This window comes from Balaenoptera physalus (genome assembly GCF_965194825.1).
Source record: "Balaenoptera physalus genome assembly, chromosome: 6".
Classification (NCBI taxonomy): Eukaryota; Metazoa; Chordata; class Mammalia; order Artiodactyla; family Balaenopteridae; genus Balaenoptera; species Balaenoptera physalus.
The window spans coordinates 105,298,383-105,322,613 of NC_138885.1; positions in this window are offsets into that span (position 1 = coordinate 105,298,383).

The following is a 24,231-nucleotide window of genomic DNA, read 5'->3' on the forward strand; positions in this document are numbered from 1 at the left end:
ATAACTGGGAAAGTCTGAAATGTAATGTAGTCTACTATACAGCTTATATTAGGGCAGCAGTCCCCAAGCTTTTTGGCACCAGGGACCAGTTTCGTGGAAGACAATTTTTCCACGAACCGGGTAGGGGAGGGAAGGTTTCAGGATAATTCAGGCGCATTACGTTTATTGTGTACTTTATTTCTATTATTATTACATTGTAATATATAATGAAATAATTATGCTACTCACCATAATGCGGAATCAGTGGGAGCCCTGAGCTTGTTTTCACTTGCCACTCACTGATAGGGTTTTGATATGAGTCTGTAAGCAATTGATTTATTATGTCTCTGTGCAGTCAAACCTCTCTGCTAATGATAATCTGTATTTGCAGCTGCTCCCCAGCGCTAGCATCACTGCCTCAGCTCCACCTCAGATCATCAGGCATTGGATTCTCATAAGGAGCACACAGCCGAGATCCTTCGCATGTGCAATTCACAGTAGGATTCGTGCTTCTGTGAGAATCTAATGCCGCCGCTGATCTGATAGCTGGCGGAGCTCGGGGGTTATGCGAGCGTGGGGAGTGGCTGTAAATACAGATGAAGCTTCGCTCATTCGCCTGCTACTCACCTCCTGCTGTGCGGCCCAGTTCCTAACAGGCCACGGACCAGTATCTGTCCGTGACCTGTGGGTTGGGGACCCCTGTATTAGGGTACTTGGCAGAAAGTAATTTAAGAACAATGCAAAACAGATACACATTCAATGTCTGCAAGTTCCTTTTACCCATGGGTAAATTAGTTACTTTCAAATATGTTATTAATGGAACAAGACACAGAAAAAGCCCCTTTTTTCCTGTTTTTCAACAAACTTGCTTTACTATCAAGTAAGTGCTTTCTTTCTAATTAAATGGTGAGTTCACTGAATTGCCCAAAACAAAGAGTTTCACTGTTATATTGAGTTGAAAAGCTTTATTTCAAATATACCCACTGGAAACAGCTCAAAATGCTGTTTTTAGTATTCATACAAACATTGATGATGTGCCTTTTAATCTTTGCTTCTCATATCGAACAGGTATTATCTTTATTTTTTTAGTCAAAACAAGGGATATTTGGAGAGATTAAGTCAACATTGCTATCCATAATGTAACTCAGTTTTTCTCTCAATCAATTATAAGCATTATTTTAAAATTTGGGGAGTGTATATACGTTTGTATCTATGTACATGTGTAATGTGTATGTGTGTGTAGACACACACATTTATACTTTTTTTCTTCTTAAATAAGCAACTTTCCTCACATTTTCTCAAATGCTTTTGAAGTTAGATTTAAGCTTTAAGATTTCAAGATACAGGGACCTCCCTGGTGGCGCAGTGGTTAAGAATCCACCTACCAATGCAGGGGACACAGGTTCGATCCCTGATCTGGGAAGATCCCACATGCTGCAGAGCAACTAAGCCCGCGTGCCACAACTACTGAGCCCACGCACCACAAGTACTGAAGCCCGCACTCTAGGGCCCGCATGCCACAACTACTGAGCCTGCGTGCCTAAACTACTGAGTCCGCATGTTGCAAATACAATTCAAAACACAGATTTCAAGATACTAATTACTGGAGGCCCTGAACCAAGATGGCGGAGTAGAAGGACGTGCTCTCACTCCGTCTTATGAGAACACCATAATCACAACTAGCTGCTGGACAATCATCGCCAGGAAGACACTGGAACTCATCAAAAATACCCCACATCCAAAGACAAAGGAGAAGCCACAATGAGACGGTAGGAGGGGCGCAATCACAGTAAAATCAAATCCCATAACTGCTGGGTGGGTGACTCACAGACTGGAGAACACTTATATCACAGAAGTCCACCCACTGGAGTGAAGGTTCTGAGCCCCACATCAGGCTTCCCAACCTGGAGGTCCGGCAATGGGAGGAGGAATTCCTAGAGAATCAGACTTTGAAGGCTAAGGCTAGTGGGATTTGATTGCAGGACTTCAACAGGACTGGGGGAAACAGAGACTCCACTCTTGGAGGGCACACACAAAGTAGTGTGTGCATCGGGACCCAGGGGAAGGAGCAGTGACCCCAGGGGAGACTGAACCAGACCTACCTGATAGTGTTGGAGGGTCTCCTGCAGAGGCGGGGGGGGGGTGGTGGCTGGCTCACCGTGGGGACAAGGACACTGGCAGCAGAAGTTCTGGGAAGTACTCCTTGGCGTGAGCCCCCCCAGAGTCTGCCATTAGCCCCACCAAAGAGCCCAGGTAAGCTCCAGTGTTGGGTTGCCTCAGGCCAAACAACCAACAGGGAGGGAACCCAGCCCCACCCATCAGCAGTCAAGTGGATTAAAGTTTTATTGAGCTCTGCCCACCAGAGCAACAGTCACCTCTACCCACCACCAGTCCCTTCCATCAGGAAACTTGCACAAGCCTCTTACATAGCCTCATCCACCAGAGGGCAGACAGCAGAAGCAAGAAGAACTACAATCCTGCAGCCTATGGAACAAAAACCACATTCACAAAAAGATAGACAAGATGAAAAGGCAGAGGGCTATGTACCAGATGAAGGAACAAGATAAAACCCCAGAAAAACAACTAAATGAAGTGGAGATAGGCAACCTTCCAGAAAAAGAATTCAGAATAATGATAGTGAAGATGATCCAGGACCTTGGAAAAAGAATGGAGGCAAAGATTGAGAAGATGCAAGAAATGTTTAACAAAGACCTAGAAGAATTAAAGAACAAACAAACAGAGATGAACAATACAATAACTGAAATGAAAACTACACTAGACGGAAGCAATAGCAGAATAACTGAGGCAGAAGAACGGATAAGTGACCTGCAAGACAGAATGGTGGAATTCACTGCTGTGGAACAGAATAAAGAAAAAAGAATGAAAAGAAATGTAGACAGCCTAAGAGACCTCTGGGACACTAAGAGACCTCTGGGACAATATTAAACGCAACAACATTCGCATTATAGGGGTCCCAGAAGGAGAAGAGAGACAGAAAGGACCCGAGAAAATATTTGAAGAGATTATAGTCAAAAACTTCCCTAATATGGGAAAGGAAATAGCCACCCAAACCCAGGAAGCACAGCGAGTCCCATACAAGATAAACCCAAGGAGAAACATGCCGAGACACATAGTAATCAAAGTGGCAAAAATTAAAGACAAAGAAAAATTATTGAAAGCAGCAAGGGAAAAATGACAAATAACATACAAGGGAACTCCCATAAGGTTAACAGTTGATTTCTCAGCAGAAACTCTATAAGCCAGAAGGGAGTGGCATGATATACTTAAAGTGATGAAAGGGAAGAACATACAACCAAGATTACTCTACCTGGCAAGGATCTCATTCAGATTTGATGGAGAAATCAAAAGCTTTACAGACAAGCAAAAGCTAAGAGAATTCAGCACCACCAAACCAGCTCTACAACAAATGCTAAAGGAACTTCTCTAAGTGGGAAACACAAGAGAAGAAAAGGACCTACAAAAACAAACCCAAAACAATTAAGAAAATGGTCATAGGAACATACATATCAATAATTACCTGAATGGATTAAATGCTCCAACCAAAAGACACAGACTGGCTGAATGGATACAAAAACAAGACCCGTATATATGCTGTCTACAAGAGACCCACTTCAGACCTAGGGACACATACACACTGAAAGTGAGGGGATGGAAAAAGATATTCTATGCAAACGGAAATCAAAAGAAAGCTGGAGTAGCAATACTCATATCACATAAAATAGACTTTAAAATCAAGAATGTTACAAGAGACAAGGAAGGACACTACATAATCAAGGGATCAATCCAAGAAGAAGATATAACAATTATAAATATATATGCACCCAACACAGGAGCACCTCAATACATAAGGCAACTGCTAACAGCTATAAAAGAGGAAATTGACAGTAACACAATAATAGTGGGGGACTTTAACACCTCACTTACACCAATGGACAGATCAGCCAAAATGAAAATAAATAAGGAAACAGAAGCTTTAAATGACACAATAGACCAGATACATTTAATTGATATTTATAGGACATTCCATCCAAAAACAGCAGATTACACGTTCTTCTCAAGTGCACACGGAACATTCTCCAGGATAGATCACATCTTGGGTCACAAATCAAGCCTCAGTAAATTTAAGAAAATTGAAATCATATCAAGCATCTTTTCTGACCACAACGCTATGAGATTAGAAATGAATTACAGGGAAAAAAACATAAAAAACACAAACACATGGAGGCTAAACAATACGTTATTAAATAACCAAGAGGTCACTGAAGAAATCAAAGAGGAAATCAAAAAATACTTAGAGACAAATGACAATGAAAAGACGACGATCCAAAACCTATGGGATGCAGCAAAAGCAGTTCTAAGAGGGAAGTTTATAGCTATACAAGCCTACCTCAAGAAACAAGAAAAATCTCAAATAAAAAAATCTAACCCTACACCTAAAGGAACTAGAGAAAGAAGAACAAACAAAACCCAAAGTTAGCAGAAGGAAAGAAATCATAAAGATCAGAGTAGAAGTAAATGAAATAGAAACAAAGAAAACAATAGCAAAGATCAATAAAACTAAAAGCTGGTTCTTTGAGAAGATAAACAAAACTGATAAACCATTAGCCAAACTCATCAAGAAAAGAGGGAGAGGACTCAAATCAATAAAGTTAGAAATGAAAAAGCAGACGTTACAGCAGACACCGCAGAAATACAAAGCATCCTAAGAGACTACTACAAGCAACTCTATGCCAATAAAATGGACAACCTGGAAGAAATGGACAAATTCTTCGAAAGGTATAACCTTCCAAGACTGAACCAGGAAGAAACAGAAAATATGAACAGACCAATCACAAGTACTGGAATTGAAACTGTGATTAGAAATCTTCCAACAAACAAAAGTCCAGGACCAGATGGCTTCACAGGTGAATTCTATCAAACATTTAGAGAAGAGCTAACACCCATCCTTCTCAAAGTCTTCCAAAAAATTGCAGAAGAAGGAACACTCCCAAACTCATTCTATGAGGCCACCATCACCCTGATACCAAAACCAGACAAAGATACTACAAAAATAGAAAATTACAGACCAATATCACTGATGAATATAGATGCAAAAATCCTCAACAAAATACTAGCAAACAGAATCCAGCAACACATTACCTACCTAGGCAGACAAAAGTCCTGTAGGCAGAAAACTATAAGACACTGATGAAAGAAATTAAAGATGATACCAGCAGATGGAGAGATATACCATGTTCTTGGATTGGAAGAATCAATATTGTGAAAATGACTATACTACCCAAAGCAATCTACAGATTCAATGCAATCCCTATCAAATTACCAATGGCATTTTTTACGGAACTAGAACAAAAAATCTTAAAATTTGTATGGAGACACAAAAGACCCTGAATAGCCAAAGCAGTCTTGAGAGAAAAAAATGGAACGGGAGGAATCAGACTCCCTGACTTCAGACTATACTACAAAGCTACAGTAATCAAGAAAATATGGTACCGGCACAAAAACAGAAACATAGATCAATGGAACAAGATAGAAAGCCCAGAGATAAACCCACGCACTTATCGTCAACTAATCTATGACAAAGTAGGCAAGGATATACAATGGAGAAAAGACAGTCTCTTCAATAAGTGGTGCTGGGAAAACTGGACAGCTACATGTAAAACAATGAAATTAGAACACTCCCTAACACCATACACAAAAATAAACTCAAAATGGATTCGAGACCTAAATGTAAGACCGGACACTATTAAACTCTTAGAGGAAAACATAGGAAGAACACTCTTTGACATAAATCACAGCAAGATCTTTTCTGATCCACCTCCTAGAGTAATGGAAATAGAAACAAAAATAAACAAATGGGACCTAATGAAAGTTCAAAGCTTTTGCACAGCAAAGGAAACCATGAACAAGACGAAAAGACAACCCTCAGAATGGGAGAAAATATTTGCAAAGAAATCAATGGACAAAGATTAATCTCCAAAATATATAAGCAGCTCATGCAGCTCAATAATAAAAAAACAAACAACCCAATCCAAAAATGGCCAGAAGACCTAAACAGACATTTCTCCAAAGAAGACATACAGATGGCTAAGAAGCACATGAAAAGCTGCTCAACATCACTAATTATTAGAGAAATGCAAATCAAAACTACAATGAGGTATCACCTCACACCAGTTAGAATGGGCATCATCAGAAAATCTACAAACAACAAATGCTGGAGAGGGTGTGGAGAAAAGGGAACCCTCTTGCACTGTTGGTGGGAATGTAAACTGATACAGCCACTATGGAGAACAGTATGCAGGTTCCTTAAAAATCTAAAGATAGAATTACCATATGACCCAGTAATCCCACTACTGGGCATATACCCAGAGAAAACCATAATTCAAAAAGACACATGCACCCCAATGTTCATTGCAGCACTATTTACAATAGCCAGGTCATGGAAGCAACCTAAATACCCACTGACAGACGAATGGATAAAGAAGATGTGGTACATATATACAATGGACTGTTACGCAGACATAAAAAGGAACGAAACTGGGTCATTTGTTGAGACGTGGATGGATCTAGAGACTGTCATACAGAGTGAAGTCAGAAAGAGAAAAACAAATATCGTATATTAACACATATATGTGGAACCTAGAAAAATGGTACAGATGAACCGGTTTGCAGGGCAGAAACAGAGACACAGATGTAGAGAACAAACGTATGGACACCAAGGGGGGAAAACCGTGGTGGGATGGGGATGGTGGGTGGTGTGATGAATTGGGAGATTGGGATTGACATGTATACACTGAGGTGTATAAAATGGATGACTAATAAGAACCTGCTGTATAAAAAAATAAATAAAATTTAAAAATTTAAAAAAAAGACACTAATTACTTAATTCAGTATTTACTATGTTTACAATCATGTGTCTGTTGTTCACTGAATGCCCATGATGTGCTATAGAAGAGACTATAGGACTTTTTCCTGTATGTGGATTTCCCACACATGAATATTCCAAAGCCTATTTCTATTACAGTCAGTCCTCTGTATCTGTGGATTACACATGCAGGGACTCAACCAACCTCTGATCAAAAATATTTGAAGAAAAAAATCCAGAAAGTTTCAAAAAGCAAAATCTGAATTTGCTGTGAGTTGGCAACTCTTTACATTTACATGGTACTAGACATTATAAGTAATTTAGAGATGATTTAAATTACATAGAAGGATGTGTGTAGGTTATATGAAAATACTATGCCATTTTATATATGGGACTTGAGCATCTGGGGATTTTGGTATGCTGGGAGTCCTGGAACCAATCCCCCCTCAGATACTGAGGGATCACGGCATCTCCAACAAGTACAGCTGTTAAGGTCTCAGATGAGTCTTATTTTCTCTCAATATTAAAAAAAACTACTCTTTCTCAGAGCTCCTTAAGTTTTTTGGTTGGCACCACTCATACAGCTTTTATTACTGTCTCTTTTTTTCTCAATAAAAGAAATTCATTTCATTTTTAAGGCCTTTACTTTGATATTTTCCTTCATAGTTTTTTTCGTATTAAAATGTCTTTTCTCTACAAAATGATACTGAAAGTGGATGGTGGTGGTTGTTTTCTGATATCCTTCTTGTATGTAAATTTCCCCAACATTATGTTGGTGGTGACATTTTACCATTCTGCATAACATTTTTCGAGAATCTGGGAAATATTGCTCTGTAGCCCTCCTCTCCCTTTGAAGTTCATTTATTGTGTTTTCATGACTTTCTGTGATAGTGTGATCTTGTCTGAGCCTCCACACTGGACCATGTGCTCCTTGAGCCCTGATGGTCATGTTCATCTCCACGTTCCTTACCATATCTAGAATCTAGCATTACACTTATAGTGTTCTCCACGGATGTTAGTTGAATCTAGTTAAGTTCTCAGGTAGGATCATTGTGATGATTTTTTATAGAAAAGATAAACTTGAAATTGTAGTAGAATGTCTTATGAAGGAAAGGTCATGTCCTGTCAACCACTGAAATTAAATTCCTAATTATATTGATGGCCACAGATAAATGTTGTTACTAATGCTCACAATACCCAAAATTGTTCTTTCTAATCTAATGTATATGATACATTTTGTGAATAATAAATATTAGCAGATGGTATAGAGCTCTAGATAGTTCTTGAATTTTAAATTTTTTATTGTGAAAAATTCAAATTTACAGAAATATTGTGCAAATAGCACAAGTTGCAAGAATAGTGTCAGCAACTGCCAACACTCGGTCACATTTACTTTGTGTGTGTGTGTGTACATTATATGTTTATATACATTTTACTTTTACTGCATCATTTGAACGTAAACTGCAACTTTGTGACACTTTACCCTTAAATAGTTCAGCATGTATTTCATAAGAACAGGGTGTTCTCTTACATAACCAGAGAAGAAAAATCTAATTCAGCAAATTTAACATTATTGCAAGACTATTATCTAATATACAGTACATATTCAAATTTCATCAGTTGTCTCAGTAATGTCTTCTATAGCATTTTTTCCTTTTGGATTCAGGATCTAATTCAATATCACACACTGCCTTTTGTTTTGTCACTGTTTAGTCTCCTTTAAGCTAAAGTAGGGCCACAGCCTCTTTAAGGGTACAGGAGAATTCAATTTGGGCTTGTCTAATTGTTTACTCATGACTTGATTCGGATTATGCCTTGTTGGCAGAGAGTCTGCATAAGCGATGTTGGACCGTCCTCAGATAATCACATCAGGAGGCACAAGATGTCAGTTTATCCTATTATTGAAGATGCGAAGTTGGATCACTTGTTTAAGATGGCGTCTACCAGTTCCTGGTACCGTTGCATCACATTTTGTAATCTTCAGCAGGTCTTCAAAGCAGGCCTTCTTCACTCCTGAACAGAAATTAATCTCTTTGATCCAATCTGCTGTTTTCCAGAACATACTCTTCAGTTCACTCAGTCATCACCATCTTCATCAGGTCTCCCTCAAATCCAGTCCAGTAATAAATTCTATTCATTCAACCAGGCAAACTGATCTACCTGTCCCTAAAGCCACAGCCACCACCTTAATTCCTTAGTCTAAGACAACATTATTTCTTTCCCGGATGACTGTATTAGCCACCTGACTATCTCCCTGCATCCACCCTTGCCCCTGTAACCCATTCTCCAAACTGGCGCCAGAGCTCTCTTTCAATTAGAATCAATCTCTCTCCCTCTCACTCTGTCTCCTCTCACACACATGCATGCATGCAATTATACACACATTCACACAGACACACTCATTCTTTACTTAAAGCCTCTGATGTCCTTCTCTGATTTTAGGATGAAGACCTACATCCTTATTTTAGCATGGTTTACAATAATCTGAATAAAATGATGCCTACCTACCTTGCCCAATTTCACTGTAAGCCCCTTCAGGCCCCATTCTCTTTACACGAGTAAAATAAACCTGCTTCCATTTTCAGAAAGGTACCATTTTTATTCCTTATCCAGAGAATAAACACATGCTTTTTCTTGGATCTAGTTAACTCCCACCCATGACTCAGAACTTAGCTTAAATATTCCTTCCTTTATGAAACGTCCTTGACTCATCAGACTACATCATATATTCTCACTGCACCAGATTATCTTTTATTACACACTTATAATTAATTATATCTTTATTTATGGGATTAGCTGAATGTCTAACTTATAGATTCTAAATTCCATGAAGATAAGGGTCTTCTCTTTTTGGCTCATCATTTTAACCCCAGCATTTTACTCAATGCCTGCCATACGGTATATATTCAATAATAAATAAGTATATGCACTTTATTGAATGCATTTCCTTATCAAACACTTGTATAGTGTTTACCATGTACCAGACACCATTCTAAGTATTTTTTAAATGTCAAATTAGATAATCTGTATGTTCTATTAGCCCTTTACAAGCACTCTCAGAGGCTGATTTTGGACTGCATTTTAATTATTTATTTATTTATTTTTGGCTGTGTTGGGTCTTCGTTTCTGTGCAAGGGCTTTTCTTTCTAGTTGTGGCAAGTGGGGGCCCCTCTTCATCGCGGTGTGCGGGACTCTCACTATCGCGGCCTCTCTTGTTGCGGAGCACAGGCTCCAGACGCGCAGGCTCAGTAGTTGTGGCTCACGGGCGTAGTTGCTCCGCGGCATGCGGGATCTTCCCAGACCAGGGCTTGAACCCATGTCCCCTGCATTGGCAGGCAGATTCTCAACCACTGCGCCACCAAGGAAGCCCCTTGGACTGCATTTTAAACAACACTACCTCAAATTTGTGACATGAAGGACACATGTTAAATGGACAGAGTATTTTTCTGGGCCTTTATAAAGGTGAACATTTAGAAGGCTTTCTTGTGAACTTTACACACCATCTTCAAATATGTCACCCAACACCCAAACTGTAATGTGCAGAGAGATGTCATAACTCTGTGAAGTTAATGGCAACACATCCACCTTGATGAGGATCCATTTGTGAGATGTTCCTCTCTAAACAATATCTGACGATGCTGGGAGAAGTACGCCTTCACTTATTTCACACATTCATTAAATGAACGAATGTTAGGTAATTGAGGAGTAAACAAAAAGACCTTCTGTAATTCTTATGAACTCAGAGACCCATGCGGTAAATTTTAGAGTAGCGTTGAGTTCAACAAAACATGGTCCACTAAAAGAAACTTGAACAATGTTTTAAAATCATTAACTTGAGTTTCTTGAAGAATGCTAGAGTGAATCCAATACCCTTAACTCCCACCCTTAAAAAAAATTCTCAAGACTCAACACAACTTCCTGAAGATTCTTACTCCTTAAATCCTAACACATATGTATCCTTTTCTTCTGTCAAGTCTCTGTGCCATGTCATCTTGCTTCCTGGAATACACATCATGTTGGACACTGTAGTTTATTTCAGCTCTCACTGTCTCACTGTCTTTTGGGGTTTTATTTTATTTTTTAAAGAATCACAGATCTTATCTTTTCCGTACTTCTCCTACTCTCCAAAAATTTTAAGGGAGGAATGAGGAGAGATCTGGACACTTACATGTTAATATATTTTTACACTATTAGGTGAATCTCAAACTTTAGTATGCAAAAGAATCATCTGGAGAGCTTGTTAAAACAGATTCCTGAGTTCCACCAATCAGAGGTTATAATGCAGTAGGTGTAATCAGGTTTATGAAACTATTTACTTCATGGTTTGTGTTTTCTGTCCTCTTTAAGAAATCTTTGCCTACCCAATGTCACAGTGATTATCCTATGTTTATTTATCATGTTTTTTTCTAGAGGTTTTATAGTTTTAGGTCCACTTCACGTTAATTTTTGGTATAACATCAGGTAAGAATTGAGGATCATTTTTTTCCATATACATATCCAATTGTTTTAGCACCAATGAATTACTCTAGCATATACGTGAAAATCAACTGGACCCTGTATGTGTAAATCTATCTCTGGATTCTCTATCTGTTCCAAACTGTATAAATACTGTAGCTTTACTGTAAGCCTTGAAATCAGGTACTGTTAGTCCTCTAACTTCTTTTTCAAAAATGTGTTGGCTATTCTGGCTTCTCTGACTTTCCATATAGATTTTAGACTACTTTGTCAATTTCCTTAAAAATTCATTGCCAGGGTTTGATTGGTATTGCATTGATTCATTATGATGAGAACTGCCATCTTAATAATACTGGGACTCTCAATTTATGCATGGCAAGTATCTTCCTTTGTTTAGATCTTCTTTAATTTCCTTTAGCAAAGTTTTATAGCTTTTAGCATATAGTTCTCTATAATTATAAGACTATTCAAGTTTTCTATTTTTTCTTAGGTTCATTTGGAAATTTCTATCTTTTAAGTGAATTTTCCCATTTCCAAGAGAACTTGCCTTTATAAAAAGCTCCCAGACATTGAGATGCTACCAGACAAGAACCACACTTTGATAGCATTGTGCTATAACGCTACAAACAGTCAGGAACATAACAGATTTCTGTTAAGTACTTACTATTTTATTTGCTATAATTTACAGCCAAAATCTCTCAGTATATAAATCTCAGGTAACAGAGTGACAACAAATTCTTAAATGTTGTCCCAAATATACACTTTAAGTCACAATTTGTTCGTTATTGAATAGAAGTCATGTTCAACTGTCAGTAATAACTGTGAGTGACTTTCAGCATTTATTCTTGTCCAGTTAAAAAATATATAAACAGGATTGTATTCTTATACTCAAAAGATACTGTCTCAGAATAGAAATAAAATGATAGGCTATAATTGGAACTTTTTTGGTACATTTGAGTAAGTGTTGCCCTGTTTTTAACCTATCCCAGAATATTGCAGCAGCAGTGATTTCTAAGAAGTATCAAGTTACCACAGGTTGACATACATACAACTAAAGAACATAAGGAATTAAGTAAAAGGTTAATGAGTGATTAATGGCTAAGTATTAGCCTAGTGGGAATCATTGATATTTTCCCTATAGAGAGAGATCTGTTCTGAGTCTTTGTTAGCTTATACTTTACATTAGTCTGATTCTACTATGATTTTAGCTATTTCCTGAGAGAAACTGAATGGACTGCTATTATTATGGCATAAAGATATTAGGTTTGTATATAGTATACATATATATATATTTAGGATATATATATGTGTATACATATATATTTAGGATCAGTGACTATTTAATGAGTACAGGCAGGACCCTAGATCTACTGGTCACATGCTGGTAAGATATCTTCTCTCAGGGCTTCCCTAGTGGCGCAGTGGTTGAGAATCTGCCTGCCAATGCAGGGGACACGGGTTCGAGCCCTGCTCCGGGAAGATCCCACATGCCGCAGAGCAACTAAGCCCGTGCGCCACAACTACTGAGCCTGCACTCTAGAGCCTGCAAGCCACAGCTACTGAGCCTGCGTGCTACAACTACTGAAGCCTGCACGCCTACAGCCCATGCTCCGCAACGAGAAGCCACCACGAGTAGCCCCCGCTTACCACAACCAGAGAAAGCCCGTGTACAGCAATGAAGACCCAACACAGCCAAAAATAAATAATAAATTAAAAAAAAAAAAAAGAGAGATCTCCTCTCAGATTTCTCTATATTCCTCCCTCTCCTGACTCCTCCTGACTGTATGTCAATGAGGAAGTAAGGACTGGGGAAAGAAATGCAATACTGTGTTTGAGCAACGTGTGCACTGCAGAAAGCATAGAGCAATTGTTGAGGGAGAGAATACTGACATTTTAAATTGGTTGCAGAGATAAGAAATTTCTATAGAGTTCAGGAATTGGCAGTGAGGTACTATGTCAGGTCCTGGACATCATGACAGGCCACGAACAGTTGTGCGATGACTGAAATAAGTTTGAGAGGGCTATTTTGCTTTACTCTAGTCAGTTAGGGACTTAAGGAAATTCAACTCAATTGCAATTTCCAACGAATAATAAAAAGATAAGTATAAGTAGCTGAAGGGGCAAACTTTTAAATTATCTCTGAAGGAATAAGTTGTAAGTAGCCACCAGTATATTCAGAAGCAAATACTAAGAAGAAAAATACTAGAGATACAAGGTAAGATGGATAGTTTAAAATGATGGGTAGCTAATTATTTTAAAGAAGAGGAGGCCAAGGGTCAACTCAGTCTTCACCTTCAGGTTGGATAATTACAGCAGACAAATTCTAACTTCACAGGTGAAATGGCTTAAATTACAGTAAGAGAAATTTAAGAAGATCCACAAAAGACACCAATGGAAATTTCAGATTTTCTATTAAAATTTAAGACTAGAACCCAAAAGGTTCTAGTCTGACGTGGCATTTTAAGAGAACTATAACTTTGAGGTAATGAAAATTATCCAAAATTTGGAAATAAGGCAATGGATACTGCCTGTTATTGCAATGTAATATAAAGCACTGCATAACGGACCCACCCAAGGATTATTTAAATTTCTAGGAGAATGTATCCTTGTTTAATTTACTGTTTTATATTGTTAAGTGCCTAGTCTTTGTGAAATTCGAGGTTAAATTTGCAGATTTCATAGAAAGGATGATACAAATGGTTACAATTTTACTGCTGTGTAGCACATCAACCAGTTTGAAATCTAATTGCAGTCTTATTCAGCATTCTGTGTCTCACTGACTACAAGTACTTGGACTCTCACGCTCCCCTTTTAATCAGGTTTACCACCCTATTGCTCCGTTTATTAATGAGTTAAATAATTATTTAACACATTCATCATGACTATATATGAGTCATGTTTTTAACCTTTTGAAAATTATACTTTTACCTAATGCTGTTTGATAATTTCATTAACATGGCAGGCACCTTTGTGACTCAGACAGTAAATGAACATAAGCAAAGAAAGCTCTAATGGATCTACATATCACTGAATGAAAGAAAATGAGGATAACAAAGTCCAAAAAAGAGCTCTCATCAACCAAATCTAAGACAATTTATACTTTGATTTAAATAATGAAAGAGCCTATAACCCAAATAACTAAAATAAGAATCCAAGGATAGGCTGATATAAGTAAATGAACAAATGTATGAGGGAGAAAGGAAAGTTCTTCTTTACATTATAATGTAGAAGGAATAAATTATATAGAAAATTACCTTTTAAACAATTAATAATTAATCAAAAAATAATTGATTCAGGCAAGAATCATCAATAGATGCTTAAACTAGTAGATGAAGGTTTCATGAAGAACAGGATATTTATATAATCTCAAAGTATCTTCCCATAAATTAGTTATAAATCACGAAGTAATATAAATTACAAAGAGATATCTTGATATGGGAAGACATATGTCCTGAAAAGGACAAAATTTCCCTTCAAAGGTATTCCTCCCAAGAAATGTAATCTAAATCTAATTGCAAAGGAATCTCAAACTAACTCAAACTGAGGGACATTCTACAAAATAATCAGTATTCCTCAAAAATATGCATGTCATTTTATGTGGAGAAAAGGGAACCCTTGTGCATTGTTGGTGGGAATGTAAACTGGTGCACCCACTACGGAAAACAGTGTGGAGGTTCCTCAAAAATTTTAAAATAGAACTACCATATGATCCAGCAATCCCACTTCTGGGTATATATCCAAAGGAAATGAAAACAGGATACCAAAGGGATATCTGTACTCCCATGTTCATTGCAGCATTACCGATAATAGCCAAGGTATGAAAACAACCTAAGTGTCCATCAACAGATGAATGGATGTAGAAGATGTGGTATATTCAATGGTATTATTCAGCCATGACAAAGAAGGAAATCCTACCATTTGCAAAAACATGGATGGATCTAGAAATTATGCTTATTATTCTTAGAGTATTATGCTTAGTGAAACAAGTCAAAGACAAATATTGTATGCTATCACTTTTTATGTGGAATCTAAAAAAATAAAACAAACGAATATACAAAACAGAAACTGACTCAGAGATGTAAAGAACAAACTAGTGGTTACCAGTGGGGAGACAGAAAGGAGGAGGGACAAAATAGGGATATGGGATTAAGAGACACAATTACTATGTATAAAATAAATATTCAACAAGGATATATTGTACAGCACATATAGCCATTATTTTGTAATAACTTCAGTATTTTTATAGATAATAATCCTGTGAATGAAAAACACATAGAGTATAATCTATAAAAATATTGAATCACTATGTTGTACACCCAAAACTAATATAATATTGTAAATCAACTACACTTCAATTTAAAAATAAATAAAATTAATCTAAAACCAGAAAAAAATGTATTGTCATTTTCAGACAATGAAAGGCTAAAGTGTTGTTTCAGATGAAGGAGACTAAAGAGATCTGACAACCAAATGTAATGTGGTTCCTGGATTGGATCCTAGACTGGTAGGAAAATATATAAAGAACATTATTGAAACTGTTAGTGAAATTGCAACATTTGAAAATGTTTTGTAGATTAGATAATACTATTGCATCCACGTTAAATTTCCTGATTTTGGTCACTATACTGTGGTTATGTAAGTTAAAGTTCTTATTCTAATGAAATGCACACTGAGGTATTTAGGAGAAAAGATACATGATCCCTGCAATCCACTCTCAAATGGTTCATGAAAAATATTACATCTCTATTTAAATCTCTCTATATATACATATATCTATTTATCTTTCTAGATACATACATACAATTATGTGTGTACATACATAAACAACCTTATGTAAGAAATCTAAATTTCTAGAAAAATCAAAAGGGAAGAATGACCTCAATAGCACTTTGGAGTATCAATTATTCTCAGAGTAAGAATTATCACCACTAACAATTAAAAATATCAGAAAACTGATGTCAGTTCAATAATTTTTAGCGAAATAAATGAGCTTTTCAAATATTACATTTTCCTTAAAACACTGCACCTATTGATATTTGAAAATTCTGGAACAATTATGGTCTAAGATGGTTGAGAAAAAACCAAAATGTTCTCATTTAAAAGAAAATAACAGTGGACAATTTCAAGGTAAAATAGGAATATTAAAAAATAGAAGTTTGACCTTTGTTATATAAACAGTTCAGGAAAATGGTCATTCTGAATATGCTCTGCACATATTGGCAGATCCGACAAGAATCCTAAATTATGAAGGGAATTTGTTAATGAATTCACCACAGCCTGAATTATTTTTGTAAGGTCTTAAAGAACTGAGAAGTTGCTAGGGGACTGAAAGAAAACAAACATAATTGTATCTTTTAAAGAGGGGATTGAAGCAATTAACGTCAAATAAGTCACAAAAAATGGCTTGCAACATAGCAGAAAACAATAGAAAAAACTTTATAGAAATGAATAATAGGTAACATGTCTCTACTAAGGAAGGTTCATGAGTCATAAAATAGATTAGATTTTCAAAGGGAAGATCATCAGCTGCCCCACTCAACTGTGCACTCCTTGGAGACAAGGGGATGTCTGCTCAACTTTGAATAAAACACTATAGATATTTAAAAATATATGGGAGTAAAGAAGAAAAGGGAAAAAAGGAAAGGAGGGAGGGAGAATGGATTAATGGGAGAAATGGGATCTGTTAACTGAACGTTAATGCACTACAGTGTGACATACACAAAACACTCAATTTAATGCCTCATGAATGTCTACAAATTTTATTTAAACTGAAAATATAAGTAAAGTGTAATGGTGACTAAGAATGACTAAAGTATGATACTAAATAAATTCCTTCTGTTAGTCAATGTTCAATAAACCAGGGTAGTTCCGAGGGGAAAAAAATATGCTATTGTTTCAACGTTTTGTTTCACACAGAAAATTCAAACTACTAGGAAACTATTCGATCTGTGGAAATGCAATGGTTTTGAATACGATGACAGAATAGGTGGTCAAGACTATGCCCCATGCTGTTAGTAAAACATCCTACAAATCTATTAACGGCCTAACTGAAGATAATCAGAATAATCAGACCAACTCATTTTACAGCATGTTTAGGGTTATTTTGTATATATGGAGATTAAATAAGTATCATGAAAACTGACAAACATTTCTACTGTTGCCCTACTATCCTTTCATAGCAAAACATTTTTTAAAAATTCATGCATTTTCATACATTTTAAGCAAGGCATTTTTCAGTTTCTACTTAAAGAGCAAAGTAATTTTAGTAAGAGTCTATTTTTCTCTAGAGCAGAGTCCCAAAATATTCTTCCAACTGAAAAATTGATAATTTATAGTAACTTCCTTACTCTACACTCCTTCACCTACATTTTGTAAATTTATTGGCAAGTTCATGCTTCTTGAATGGTTTCTGTAATTGGAAACTGACCAATGAATAGAGAAAGCAGAGAGGAAATCATGAGAATAGGAAATTAGACACGAAGTGAGCACTTGTATAATTTCACTTGTTCTGTCACAATAGAAGCTCCCACCCTAGCTCTGAAATATCTTTTTCTCATACAGGAGGATGAAAGACCTCAGCAGGGAGATGACTAGCTGTTTTACACCAGCATTTGGGTGTGGTTTGAAATTACTAATTCATCAAGGGCTCTCTGGAAGGCTTGAAACTGTGTGCTCTTCAACCGCAACTGACAAAGCAATGACTTTACATCTATGGGCAGTCAGTCCTCATAAAAGAAGAGAGAGATTGACTGGAATCAAAAGGAAATTTTTGCTGAGATACCAAAAGACTATTTCCCTTTGACAGTTCACTAATCAAGCATGAAGGAACCATTTCCTACCTGGAATTCTGTATTTTTTAGCCTAAGTTTCTTTCCTCTGGTTTGAAAATACAGTGTTCCTTTGATTTTTTTAAGAGTAATCACTATTTACATTAATTCTAAGAAGGGAACTGGCTGCCTAACTATGATATTAATGTTTTCTTTGTCTAATTGGGTAGGTCAAGGCACTAATTTGATTCACAGCTGTGGCATATTTTTACAGACGTTGGTGAACTTTAATTGCTTATAAATATTGGATTATAAGACCATGAGCCTTCAGTAGAATCCTGTTCAGCCCCATATGCTTTCAAATTTGACAATATGTTGTCCATTTCCTGAGTATCCTTCATTCCAAATGTCCCCGAGGGTAAGAAAGAAATAACACATATGGCTCACATAGCTGAAGTCCATTAAGATTTTTGCTGTTGACAGCACCTAATGAGTTATTGTCAATAAGCCCTTTCTTCCATAATAATAAAATTGAAATACAAAGATAGCACAGCTCAATGCCATGTAGTTTTATTGTGAAAGTTATATTATATTTAAGTGATGCTCATGATTCCACAGCCAGCTCTACAGTAAGTGCAAATGGAAACTTTAGACAGGGCGAAGCTTGCTGTGGAGCAGGCTGAAGCTGATGAAATACCTGAGCTATACGATAAAAGACCTAATTGGCCTCAGGCAGAACCTGGTCACAGGCACATGACCAGACAATCCCCAGAGTCTATCCTACACTCCCAGTGCTGCAAATGGGTTACTGTCATTCTCTACTCGACTCCTTCTGTGCCATCCCCAGGCTGCAGGGACTGGGTAGTGTCAACCTTCTGTGGTCTAGCTGAAACTATAATGAGTAATCAGAGCTGGGAAGAGAATCACACTTTTGCCGCCAGACTAGAGCATGGGTTTCTGGAAGGCACTCATCACCACCACCCACAAACACGCATTCCGATTCCCCCACTGCCGTCCCTAAAGTGCAGCTGTCCCCGCTCACCCCACTTCGCTGTGGTGCCTCCCACCAAAGCCATCCTAGGATCTATAATGACCAGCACTAGGTCAGGCCCATGAGACTCTGATTCCTTCTTGTTGCTCAGATCACTACTCTAACACAAAGTCCTGTTTGATAGTCAGGCAGAGTTGGCAAGACTTGACGGAATGGAAGGGTGGATGACCACCTAGTCAGTTACCGACAAAAGCCCTCTTAAGGAAAGATTAGTGCTGAGTCCCACGCAGCAGCAGATGGCAGCAGCCTCAGCGGCCACAGGGATTGGTAAGAGCAGAGCAATTCTGAAAAAGCAAGCAGCAGGATATCCCTACCAGGAGAATGTAAACACTTGGGGCTTCCCAGAAAGATCTGGTGGAGGAGAGGGGGGAGGAAGAGTAGGAGGCTAGTGTTTTTATGGTAAGTGGGCTTAGGGCTAAATTCATTTTAATTGGACCCAGTGGTGTGCTGGAGCTGGCTCACACTGGCTCACATGGGGAATTGTTAAATATTCAGGGATTTTACGAGTCCCATTGGTAGCTTGAAATTGCCCACAGCTGGAAATATTTACACCACAGAAATTGGCAAATGCTGGGACTTCCCTGGTGGAATACTGGTTAAGAATCCGCCGGCCAATGCAGGGGACATGGGTTCGATCCCTGGTCCGGGAAGATCCCATGTGCCGCGGAGCAACTAAGCCCATGCGCCGCAATGACCAAGCCTGTGCTCTAGAGCCCACGAGCCACAACTACTGAAGCCAGCACACCTAGAGCCCGTGCTCCACAACAAGAGAACCCACAGCAATGAGAAGCCCACGCAGCACAATGAAGTGTAGCCCCCGCTCACCGCAAATAGAGAAAGCCCGGCGCAGCAATGAAGACCCAACACAGCCAAAAAGGGGGGGAAAAAAAAAAAGAGTGCACTGCATATGTTAAAAAAAAAAAGAAATTGGCAAATGCTACAAATCAGCCACCACCCCCCCACTCCTGTCTTCCCCACCAAGCCTGGCTGTTAAACAGTTACCAGCACAGCCCTGACTAGACTCCGCAACGCAGAAAGACCTGCGTGAACTCTGGCAGGTATTTGATGTACACAATCAACTGGCCTTGTTCTCTCTTCCAGTAAAGCAAAGAATGCTGCTGATACTCCAAAATTCAGAAGCTTTTGGAAAATTCTTCGAAGTACCATGTCTATTTGTCCTACCAACCAAACTTCCTAATTACGTTTTTTTGGAAGCTAATATTAAAATCATCTTTTATTTGGGGGCACATTTAGCATAGGAAATATTCTGGGTCACAGGGAAAGCTGGTCCAGAATTTTAAACATCACAAACAATTAGCCTATACCAGAATATACTCAATATCTGAATAACCAAGTGTTGCATTTATTTTAATTTATTCTTCTGATAAAACCCAATCCTATTCTGACTGAATTACTAACGATAGCAATATATCACTGATAATATAAAAATGAAATATAATTAAATGCTTTATCGTCATCACGTCTTGCATTTCTTTTGGCAACAAAGAACTATCTATGATCTTGTAGAGAAGCAAAAAGAAGAAAATTAAATCTAGAATTACAGTTCCTAGAGATGAATCACTGTTTACAATTATAGATCAGGGGTCAGCAAACTACCAAAGACCATGGACCGGCAAACTACGGCCCAGCAGCTAAATTCAGCCAGGCCCATTCATTTACATGTTATGAATGACTGTTTTTGCACAACAACCAAGCTACAACAAGTAGTTACAACAGAAACTCTGCGGCCCACAAAACCGAAAATATTTATTGTCTGGCCCTTTGTAGAAAATGCTTGCTGACCTCTAGTTTCTTCTCAATATAATTTGCAATAAAAGAGGGTGAGAGCATACATTTTGCTTAATAACCTGCTTTCTTCTCTCTCTTATACTACGTAATGGATGTCCTTCCCTGTCATTAAATGTTATAGTGCATTATTTTTTAAGTTGTGTAGCCCTCCATTGCCTGGATATAACAAAATTTATTTAGGTTGTCTCCAATTTTTTTAGGTAATACATAGTCTTCATTCTAACCCTCTGCTCTTATCTCTATTTCCTTAGGGTAAATATCTAACTATAGAATTGCTGGATCAAAACCTTACATTCAAAAGTTTTAAGATTTGGTAAGTTTTGCAAAGCTGCCCTACAAAGAGGTTCTCCCTATTTATATTACAACCACCTTGCTATAAATTTTAAATGTAAAAGGACTGCATATTTCCCGGGTGAAAATTCCCCAAAGGTTCTTCCTGAATGTTAGGAATAAATATTTTTTAACATATGTCTTTATAAAGTACCCTTGTGAGAGAAAGTTAGATAAAATAGTTGTAGATACGTTATGCTTCAAATTTTAGTCACAGATGCACACTTTAAAAGTATATGCTTTAAAAGTATATGCTTTGGGACTTCCCTGCTGGCACAGTGGTTAAGACTCCACACTCCCAATGCAGGGGGCCTGGGTTCCACCCCTGGTCCAGGAACTAGATGCCACATGCATGCCACAACTAAGGAGCCCACCTGCTGCAACTAAGACCCAACACAACCAAATAAATAAATAAATAATTTTTTTAAAAAAAAGTATACGCTTTATGGAAATCAAATATACTATGTCAAAAAAGTAGTTACAGTAAGTAATGTTTCTAAGTCTCAGTCTTTTGCACCTATGAAATGGGATAATACAAAGTATTCTAATCTGAGAGAGACTGAAACAACTGAAGTAAATAACACATGCATAAGAAGTATAAAATTGTATAAAATGCTGAGTCATTATCTCAGAAGTAAGACCTGATAATTTAAATTATTTCAACAAGTTTCTATTTACTGCATTTTATTCTTAGATAATAAAATTTAATTGATACTAAAATTTTTCAAAATAAAGCAAAAGTGTAAACGAGGGGGAAAAAAGACAGCAGGAGTAAGATAAAATCTCCCTGTCTCTGTTTTCCTTGAGAGGAAAATTTCCATGCTCCGAGGCCACTTAATAATTCTTCTGGGTGGGAAAAGGCATGAGAGCTGCAGGGTCCAGAGGAGGAGCTCAGTAGGCAGCTGCACTCCCTTCTTCACCAGGACACTAGACTCTCTTGGCTGTCCTGCTACATCACCGCTCACTCCTTTTCTGTCTCCTCTGCTGCCTCCTCCTCTTCAGCTTGCCCTCTTGACACTGGAGTGGCCAGGAATAGGGTCTTGGTGCTCTTCTTTCCCCAGTGACACCCAGTCCCATGCCTTCAACACTGATGGCTCTTACACCTAGTCCAGGCCAGACCTCTCTCCTGAACTCTGAGCTCCCACATCTCACCACCTAATCAACTTCTCCACTCCATGCCTAATTACATCTTAAAGCGAATATATTCAGATCTGAACTCCTGATCTACCCACCTCAACCCACCAAGCTGTTCCACTCACAGCGCTGTAGGTTGATGGCAACTTCAACTTCCCGGTTGCTCAGGTGCAAACCTGGAAGCCATTCTTACCTTCTGTTTCACTCGCATCATGGTCAGTCATCAGGAAGTTGGGTTGGCTCTACCTTGAAAGTGTATCCAGAAGCAGACCACTTCTCACCCCTCCACCACCAGTGCCCTGGTCCGAGCCCATCACCTTTGATCTGCATTGCTATAATTGTAGACCTGTATGTCTTCTTTTACACTTAACCTCTCCCCCGACTCACACATACAGCCTATTCTCCGTATGGCATCTGGAGAGATCCTGTTAAAATATTTGCTCTGATCATGTCCTTCCACTCTATGACCACCCATTTCACTGAGTGAGTCAAAGCCCGTACAGCGGCCCACAAAGTCTTACCATGGGCAGCCCCGCATCGTACCTCTCTGACCACCTCCCCTCGTATTTTCCCCTCCACTCCCTCCACACCCCAACCATGCTGGTCTCCTCCTTTAAGACCCTCAACGAGCCAGGTTCTCTCTGAGCTGAGAGACTCCTTTTTAGCTATTCTGTCTGTCTTCTTCTAGACATTCTCAGGGTTAGCTCCCTCATCTCCTTCTCAGGAAGGCCCACCTACTTAAAAATGTAAACTCCACCCCTGATTCTCCAGTCTCCTTATTCTGCTCTGTTTGTCATTTTTCTACAGCACCTAGCATCTTCTAACAAATGACGTCATTTACTTGTTTGTTATCTTTATTGTTTGTTATGTGTCCTCCTCCCTCTAGAATGTAAGCTCCATTTGGATGGGGACCTTTGCTTTGTTCAACAGATTAAATGAATTAATAAGCAGCTACATTCTCACTAGATAATTCTGAGACTGTATCAAAATAATGGTGAAAATAGAATTAAAGATTTTGGGGGAAATGCAGAACAAAATAAAGAAAGTGGGTTTAATGACATTATTTTTTTAAAAAGACTCCACACTATAGATTAATTAAACCTCAAAAAGAAATGTATTCAAAACAAGTAAGGAAAGGAATAGATACATGAGTATAGAAAAGACTCCTAGCTGACTAGAAATCAGAAAATCTCCAGAGAAGACTGTACTCTTGCACTTATTAACCATAAGGGCAACCACGGTCTAGAATAGTCCACAGCATTAAATACATTAGGAACATTAGTTTCCTAATCCATAAAATGGGAAAAAACATACATTACTTTCTTATATCAAGAAACTATTGTCAGGCTTGTAGGCAAATGTTCCTTGTAAATTGTAAAGCGCTTTATGAACATGAGTTATTTTAGTGTTCTGATGTTGAAATACTTGCTTAGAATGGCTTTTCTTGGCAATTCTCTTAATTGACAATTGGCAGTTAGAACATAAAAATCCCTGAGTAGTTCTCATTTAGGGGAAGGAAAACTGATCCCTGCCTGTCATAGCTCTTCAGCAGAGACAAAGAAAGGAAAGTGGGTGATGGGCAGGCAGGGTCTCCGGTGAAATAACTGCTTTCTGCCAGAGTTCCAGCCGTACAGCCTTAAGGATGCAAAATGCCCACAGCCACCTTCTTAACTGGCAAAGGAAAGATAGGGAATGTTCCCAAAGAGTGAATATGTAGGAAGGTCATAAAGTCTTAAATGAAGATGCTGTTTTTTCTATGTAAATTTCTAAATCATGTTAATTATTTTTATCAATAAAGATATCAATTAACTGGCCAGTAACTG